This window comes from Pimephales promelas, chromosome 2, assembly GCF_988280905.1.
Source record: "Pimephales promelas chromosome 2, fPimPro1.hap1.1, whole genome shotgun sequence".
Taxonomy (NCBI): domain Eukaryota; kingdom Metazoa; phylum Chordata; class Actinopteri; order Cypriniformes; family Leuciscidae; genus Pimephales; species Pimephales promelas.
Window position 1 is genome coordinate 8,590,689 of NC_142770.1, and position 9,207 is coordinate 8,599,895.

Genomic DNA, 9,207 nt, shown 5'->3' on the forward strand with positions numbered 1-9,207 from the left:
TCTGTTTTCATGTCTCATCTAATCTCGTGTCTTCATACACTGTAAAAAAAAATATTGATGGTTTAACTTAAAAAAAGTAACCTGGTTGCCTTAAAATTTTAAGTTCATTGAACTGGAAATAATGAAGTTACTGTTAATACAATGAAGGAGAATGATTTAATCATCAGAAACTCAAAATTACACGTTATCTGAACTAAATAAATGATTTAAGTTGATTTGACAAACGAAAAAATGTTGTGATTACTACACTGTAAAAAATATTGTTGGTTTAACTTTAAAAAGTAAGTAACCTGGGTTGCCTTAAAATTTTAAGTTGATTGAACTGGAAAAAGTGAGTTAATGCAATGAAGGAGATTAATTTAATCATCAGAAACTCAAAATAATAAGTTATCTCAACTAAATAAATTATTCTAAAGTTGATTTGACAAAAGAAAATATGTTGTGATAACAAATCTTGAAAATATTTTTCACAGTGTAAGAGAGGGATAACCATATGGATTCTCTTGTAAATAACACAGGATTATGATTGAAAGATTTCTCATTTTGTCTCATAATCTCTCTGCTAATAGAAAAAGTTATCCTCTCAGTTGTTTTATTTTCATCTCATCTCGTTTTTTTCATTTCTCTGCTAATAGAAAAGGGTTGTCTTCTCTTTTCACATCTCATATTGTCTCATCTTCTCGGGAAAGATGATACTGGATCCAGTATTCATCACAGAAAGGATAACCATATGTTTTTTTTCTGCTAGAAAAGAAGAGAACATAATGGATAATGGACAACCAGGCTTGGGAGGGTTACTTTAAAAATGTATTCCGAATCCGATACAGTTACAAATTACTTCATAAAAAAGTATTCAGTAATGTAATCCAAGTACCAGAATACAAAAGTAATGTCACTGATTACTTTTGGATTACTTCAGGGACAGACATTATAAACGACTTATCTTCTGGTGTCGTTTAACTCTCATTTGAACGTTGAACCGTTTGGTTCCCAATGAAGTCCATTATATGGAGAAAATCCTGGAATGTTTTCATCAAAAACCTTAATTGCTTTTTCGACTGAAAAAAGAAAATGAGTAAATTATCAGCAAAAGTTTTTTTTAAAGGTTTGTCTCAGTTGTCCATTCCTTTCACCTCACCTTATCTCTTTTCATCACATAAAGGATCACCTTTGGTTTCTCTTGTTTCTTCATCTTTCGATTACAAGGAAATAGGATATTATGTTTATGACTGAAATTACAGAAGAAATACATCTGGCTTGTTCTCTTTTCATCTCATTTTGTCTCTTCTCTTCTCTGGATGAATCTGAATTTTCCTGCTCAAATAAGGCCACTCAGGACACAAGAACTATCAAAGGGGAGTTCTGGAAACTTTGCACGCCTGAGCTCTGTGGAGGGATACAGGGAGTATAATGATATTCTCTATTGATCGCAAGGAGAACAAATGCCGGTAGTTACGCCGTTGACATTTCCATCCAGCTCACTTGCTCTATAAGTTCCAAACAAATATAAAGACGCATTTCTCACAGCTCCACCATCCGAATATCAAAGATATGAGGGCAAGAAAAAAAAGGAAGAAAGATGAACGGTTTCTTTGATGGTGAATGCGAATGAGTTTAGAACTTTACCCTCAAGAAGCCTTATTTTTTCCACAAATGCGAAATTTTAAACAGCATGCAGATCCGATTAGATTTGCATGACCTTCATAACCCACAAAACATTACCTTTAGCTGTTATGCAAATGATGTCAAGCTATAATTATCAGCACTGGCTTTTTGTAGCATTAGCACGTTTAGCTAATGGCTATAGAGTAGCAAAAGGGCAGTTATATATTTGCTGGTTTAAGAAGATTTAAAGTCGTAGTTATGGGTTACAAACACATACGAATGAAACTGTACCAACAATATTCAACATTTTTTGCAGAAGTACTTATATATACTGTCTACTGCATGCGATTTTGGTAGAATTTTATATAAAAATAAATAAATAAATAGTGTAAGGATATCTAATCTCATTTGTTTTTCAAGAAAGTCAAGAGATTTAAATGGATTGTTCACTTTTAAAATAATTTTTGGTATGTTTTAGCGTACCTCAACGGCATCCAAGATGTAGGCGTCTTTGTTTCCGCAGTAGTTTTAATTTTGATATTTTTAGGTCAAACCGTTCTTGTCTGTCAGTCATATAATGGAGGTCTATGGTCACCACCTCAAAGAGCATGCACAGAGAAGTCCAAATTAAACATGATTTAATGACTCGTAAATGTAAGTACACATTGATGACATGCATTTTGTGTGAGAAAACGAACAGTATTTACATAGTTTTACCTCTTGTAACCAACTGAGGTAAAGATCTGAGGGCATGTGCGCTTTGTGGCTGTGGTTATAAGAGGTAAAAACTATGTAAATACTGTTCATTTTCTCACACAAACCGCTCGTTTCGTATCTTAGGCCATCAGTGTGCGCTTACATTTACGAGTCATTAAATCTTGTTTAATTTGGACTTCTCTGTGCATGCTCTTTGAGGTGGTGACCATAGACCTCCATTATATGACTGACAGACAAGAACAGTTTGACCTAAAAATATCAAAATTGAAACTACTGCGAAAACAAAGACACCTACATCTTGGATGCCGTTGAGGTACGCTAAAACATACCAAAAATTATTTTAAAAGTGAACAATCCATTTAAATCTCTTCACTTTCTTGAAAAACAAATGAGACAGTTCCAGTTCTTTGAGGTGGTGACCATAGACCTCCATTATATGGCTGACAGACAAGAATGGTTTGACCTAAACTTTAAGTAACTGTAAGGCAACTATGGGTTAAGTGTCTTGCAACCCGGGTCTCTCACACCAAAGGCATGCGTCTTATCCACTGCGCCATCACAATTAAATACAATTAAATACAAAATTCGACCAATGCCAATTTAAAGCATGATTTCTTTACCTGAAACCCTCAAATTTTGAACCTCTGGGAATGAAAAGCTGCCCCTATAGCAATTGCATTGGGGTTCATGCGAGCTCTTCTCATAAATACAATAATTCGGATATGGCTTGAAGGCAGCTTTTGGTCTCCGGTGAGACACTAAGGTAAAATATAACCATGATATATAATGAGAAACCTAAGCCGGGTCTTCTCACAAGGCAATGGCAGGAGGACACACACGAACGAATGAAGGTGATTCTCTTTCTTCTCTCTCTCTCTCTCTCTCGCTGTCTTCCTGATGTTCCTCCTCTCCTCTTCCTTGGGTTTTTTTCTTGTTTTACTCTCTCCGAGCCGCCTGTCAGAGGGCTAATAATGAGGAGACTATAACTAGAGCAGCCCTCAGCCCTGATCAGTGACCACCTGTGGAATCGACAGGGGTCTTATCAGGGGTCTGACACCCGCACAAGCATCTTTCTGTCTGTCGCTCTCTTTCTCACATGGGCGAGCCCCAATGGGATATACCAAAAAGAGAAGGAGCAGCAACCCACAAAGGCTAACAGCAGTGGGACGGAAGCCCGTGTTTACGTGGTTGAGCCCCAGAGGTCGGGCCGCTGCAAATGCCAAAGCCGTTCCTCTGAAACAGGAGGAGAAAAGTGGGATGAATAAAAGGAGAAATGCAAGCTGAGTGGGTTGAAAGAGAAGGTGTCAGTGTTTTTGATAGATCCAGTCAGGCGTTAAGAGAGGCTTCACACCATGGGCCTCCCATTGGGAGCGAACGCACACCTGCAGGGGATTGAAGATGTGGTCCAAGCCAACAGGGGCCAAATGTATGTGTGTGTGTGAAATAACTCAACATGGAAGAGGCCTATTCGGATCCTATGTAAATGTGTCTCAGCCACATTTCATTGAAAAAATTAAAAAAATAAATAAATAAAACTGACCAAAAGTAAGAAAGTATATTTAGGATTACGACTGAAGACTGTTTTGTGTGTGTATGAAATGATTTTAATGAAATCGATCATATGCAAACTAACACAATCATTTTTTAATATAAATAATATTACAGAATTTGTAGTAGGTAGCTGACTTAAATTTATTCAAAATTCTATTCAAAATTTTGTTACGTAAACTGATTGTAAATATGTATCATTCAAATGTAATTATTATATTGTGTTATATAATATTAGGACTATTTTGTAATGCCTTCTTCTGAATTGATAACTGCAATTGCAGATTTCGAACAGAGATGGCGACAAAGAGAAGAAAAGAAGAGAACTACGAATTGCAGCTTTAATGCTGAATTAAAAATCAGTCTATTACAGTTTTTCCATTAAACAGAAAAACTATTTCAGTAATGATAATTAATTTATAATACAAACAATGAACAATACTTGACTTTTTGGGAGCATTTTCACGCAACTACATTTTTTCTTCCATAGTCTCTGTTAATTGATGTATCACTCATGACTATAGTACAAAAGGTTCAAATTACTATAAATATGCACTATATCATAACTAATTCGTTTGAGTTTATGACCATTTAATTTTAGAACAAAAAAGTTTTCATATAAATGTTGATTGCCTTGCTGCTCTCCGTGGTAAGAGACACTGAATGTGTGCGAATCAAGCAACACGCACGCACACAAACACACACGGACATGCTAATGAGGCTGCAAAATCTTGTTACAGAAATAAACAAACTAATGTTCATCAATTAAAATCACTTATTGTTTAAACAATCAAAACATGAGCTGAAATTATCCTCCTGATACTTTCCCCATTATTCTGTGCTGTATTATTTTGCAACAAAGCCTTTAAAAAAAAAAAAAAAAAACTCATCCAGTAACAAGCATTGACCCCAAGTCTTTCCTTTTATATTTTTCTCTTGCTTTACCTAAGGATATATCTGACATCAAAGCCTGTTAAAACCTGTGTAAAATATTCTGGTACTAAACATCAATAGCAAACTAGAAAAAAAAGTTTGATGACAAACTTTAAGTTGGCTTGAGAAAGCCGGACCAGAGCGTTTGAAGTTTTGAAGTTTGAATGAAGTTTTAAAGATAGATTAGAAAGAAAGAAAGAAAGAAAGATGGATAGATTAGTTAGAAAGAAATATAGATAGATAGATAGATAGATGTTTTTGGCAAGAAGCTAACATGATTAGCATGTAGCTAGCTTGATGCTAATTTGATTAGCATGTAGTTAAGATGATTAACATGTTGTTAGCATGATTAGCATGTAGCTAGCATCATAATAGCATGATTAGCATGTTGCTAGCATCATGCTAACGTGTTTTTATCAAGAAGCTAGCATGACTAGCATGTAGCTAGCATCATGCTAACATGATTAGCATGTTGCTAGCATCATGCTAGCATGTTTTAGCAAGAAGCTAGAATGATTAGCATGTAGCTAGCATCATGCTAGCATGATTAGCATGTTGCTAGCATCATGTTAGCATGTTTTTAGCAAGAAGCTAGCATGATTAGCATGTAGCTAGCATCATGCTACCATGATTAGCATGTAGCTAGCATCATAATAACATTATTAGCATGTTGTTAGCATCATGCTAACATGTTTTTAGCAAGAAGCTAACATCATTAGCATGTAGCTAGCATCAAGCTAGCATGATTAGCATGTTTTTAGCAAGAAGCTAGCATGACTAGCATGTAGCTAACATCATAATAGCATGATTAGCATGTTGCTAGCATCATGCTAGCATGTTTTTAGCAAGAAGCTAGCATGATTAGCATGTAGCTAACATCATAATAGCATGATTAGCATGTTGCTAGCATTATGCTAGCATGTTTTTAACAAGAAGCTAACATGATTAGCATGTAGCTAGCATCAAGCTAGCATGATTAGCATGTTTTTAGCAAGAAGCTAGCATTACTAGCATGTAGCTAACATCATAATAGCATGATTAGCATGTTGCTAGCATCATGCTAACATGTTTTTAGGAAGAAGCTAGCATGATTAGCATGTAGCTAGCATCATGCTAGCATGATTAGCATGTTGCTAGCAAGAAGCTAGCATGATTAACATGTAGCTAGCATCATGCTAGCATGATTAGCATGTAGCTAGCATCATAATAACATGATTAGCATGTTGCTAGCATCATGCTAGCATGTTTTTAGCAAGAAGCTAGCAGGATTAGCATGTAGCTAGCATCATGCTAGCATGATTAGCATGTTGTTAGCATCATGCTAACATGTTTTTAGCAAGAAGCTAACATCATTAGCATGTAGCTAGCATCAAGCTAGCATGATTAGCATGTTTTTAGCAAGAAGCTAGCATGACTAGCATGTAGCTAACATCATAATAGCATGATTAGCATGTTGCTAGCATCATGCTAGCATGTTTTTAGCAAGAAGCTAGCATGATTAGCATGTAGCTAACATCATAATAGCATGATTAGCATGTTGCTAGCATTATGCTAGCATGTTTTTAGCAAGAAGCTAACATGATTAGCATGTAGCTAGCATCAAGCTAGCATGATTAGCATGTTTTTAGCAAGAAGCTAGCATTACTAGCATGTAGCTAACATCATAATAGCATGATTAGCATGTTGCTAGCATCATGCTAACATGTTTTTAGGAAGAAGCTAGCATGATTAGCATGTAGCTAGCATCATGCTAGCATGATTAGCATGTAGCTAGCATCATGCTAGCATGATTAGCATGTAGCTAGCATCATAATAACATGATTAGCATGTTGCTAGCATCATGCTAGCATGTTTTTAGCAAGAAGCTAGCAGGATTAGCATGTAGCTAGCATCATGCTAGCATGATTAGCATGTAGCTAGCATCATAATAACATGATTAGCATGTTGCTAGCATCATGCTTGCATGTTTTTAGCAAGAAGCTAGCATGATTAGCATGTAGCTAGCATCATGCTAGCATGATTAGCATGTAGCTAGCATCATGCTAGCATGATTAGCATGTAGCTAGCATCATGCTAGCATGTTTTTAGCAAGAATCTAGCATGATTAGCATGTAGCTAGCATCATGCTAGCATGTTTTTAACAAGAAGCTAACATGATTAGCAGAAAGCTAGCATGATTAGCATGTTATTAGCATCAAGAAAGAAAGAAAGAACGAAAGAGAAAGAAAGAATTTTTAGAAAGATGCATAGATTAGTTAGAAAGAAAGATGGATAGATTTGTTAGAAAGAAAGATGGATAGATTTGTTAGAAAGAAAGATGGATAGATTAGTTAGAAAGAAAGATGGATAGATTAGTTAGAAAGAAAGATGGATAGATTTGCTAGAAAGAAAGATGGATAGATTTGTTAGAAAGAAAGATGAATAGATTAGTTAGAAAGAAAGATGGATAGATTAGTTAGAAAGAAAGATGGATAGATTAGTTAGAAAGAAAGATGGATAGATTTGTTAGAAAGAAAGATGGATAGATTAGTTAGAAAGAAAGATGGATAGATTAGTTAGAAAGAAAGATGGATAGATTTGTTCGAAAGAAAGATGGATAGATTTGTTAGAAAGAAAGATGGATAGATTAGTTAGAAAGAAAGATGGATAGATTAGTTAGAAAGAAAGAACGATAGATTATTTAGAAAGAAAGATGGATAGATTAGTAAGAAAGAAAGATGGATAGATTAGTTAGAAAGAAAGATGGATAGATTTGTTAGAAAGAAAGATGGATAGATTAGTTAGAAAGAAAGATGGATAGATTAGTTAGAAAGAAAGATGGATAGATTTGTTCGAAAGAAAGATGGATAGATTTGTTAGAAAGAAAGATGGATAGATTAGTTAGGTAGAAAGAAAGAACGATAGATTTGTTAGAAAGAAAGAACGATAGATTATTTAGAAAGAAAGATGGATAGATTAGTAAGAAAGAAAGATGGATAGATTAGTTAGAAAGAAAGATGGATAGATTTGTTAGAAAGAAAGATGGATAGATTAGTTAGAAAGAAAGATGGATAGATTTGCTAGAAAGAAAGATGGATAGATTAGTTAGAAAGAAAGATGGATAGATTAGTTAGAAAGAAAGATGGATAGATTAGTTAGAAAGAAAGATGGATAGATTAGTTAGAAAAAAAGATGGATAGATTTGCTAGAAAGAAAGATGGATAGATTTGTTAGAAAGAAAGATGGATAGATTAGTTAGGTAGAAAGAAAGATGGATAGATTTGCTAGAAAGAAAGATGGATAGATTTGTTAGAAAGAAAGATGGATAGATTAGTTAGAAAGAAAGATGGATAGATTAGTTAGGTAGAAAGAAAGATGGATAGATTAGTTAGAAAGAAAGATGGATAGATTTGTTAGAAAGAAAGATGGATAGATTTGTTAGAAAGAAAGATGGATAGATTAGTTAGAAAGAAAGATGGATAGATTAGTTAGAAAAAAAGATGGATAGATTTGTTAGAAAGAAAGATGGATAGATTAGTTAGAAAGAAAGATGGATAGATTAGTTAGAAAGAAAGATGGATAGATTAGTTAGAAAGAAAGATGGATAGATTAGTTAGAAAAAAAGATGGATAGATTTGTTAGAAAGAAAGATGGATAGATTTGTTAGAAAGAAAGATGGATAGATTAGTTAGAAAGAAAGATGGATAGATTTGTTAGAAAGAAAGATGGATAGATTTGTTAGAAAGAAAGATGGATAGATTAGTTAGAAAGAAAGATGGATAGATTAGTTAGAAAGAAAGATGGACAGATTTGTTAGAAAGAAAGAAAGAAAGATTAGTTAGATAGATAGATAGATAGATAGATAGATAGATAGATAGATAGATAGATAGATAGATAGATAGATAGATAGATAGATAGATAGATAGATAGATAGATAGATAGATCATTAGTTCATATAGAATGGTAGTTTAATTGAGTCTAGGGCTTCAGGGAATTTAGATTTGAGTTTTTGTTGTACGCTATTGGGCCACCATAGTCTTGGCTCAATTTGACCATGCTGCAATGAAAGTCAATGGGATTTTTATGATTTTTAATATTAATTTTTAAGAAATCTGAAAGTCGAATCAGTCTAAAAAGATATAGCAACTCGAGTCAGAACAGTCTGAAGGTCTGACCCGAGTTTGGAGTTTGTAGAGTTAAAGCTCTAGGAGGAGTAGCAGTCAGAAAATTTTGGGTAAGAAAAATAAGAAAAAGAAGAAGAATAATAATAAGTTTAAATAGGATTTCAGTAAGTTGGCTTTCTCAAGCCAACTTAATAATGCAGATCTTGGCATTCCCGTGAGAAGATGGCGTTGCAGAAATCGCTTTTTTCCTTTTGTTTATTCATCCAGTATGGTTGGGAATGAAAAACCCATTTCATCAAAT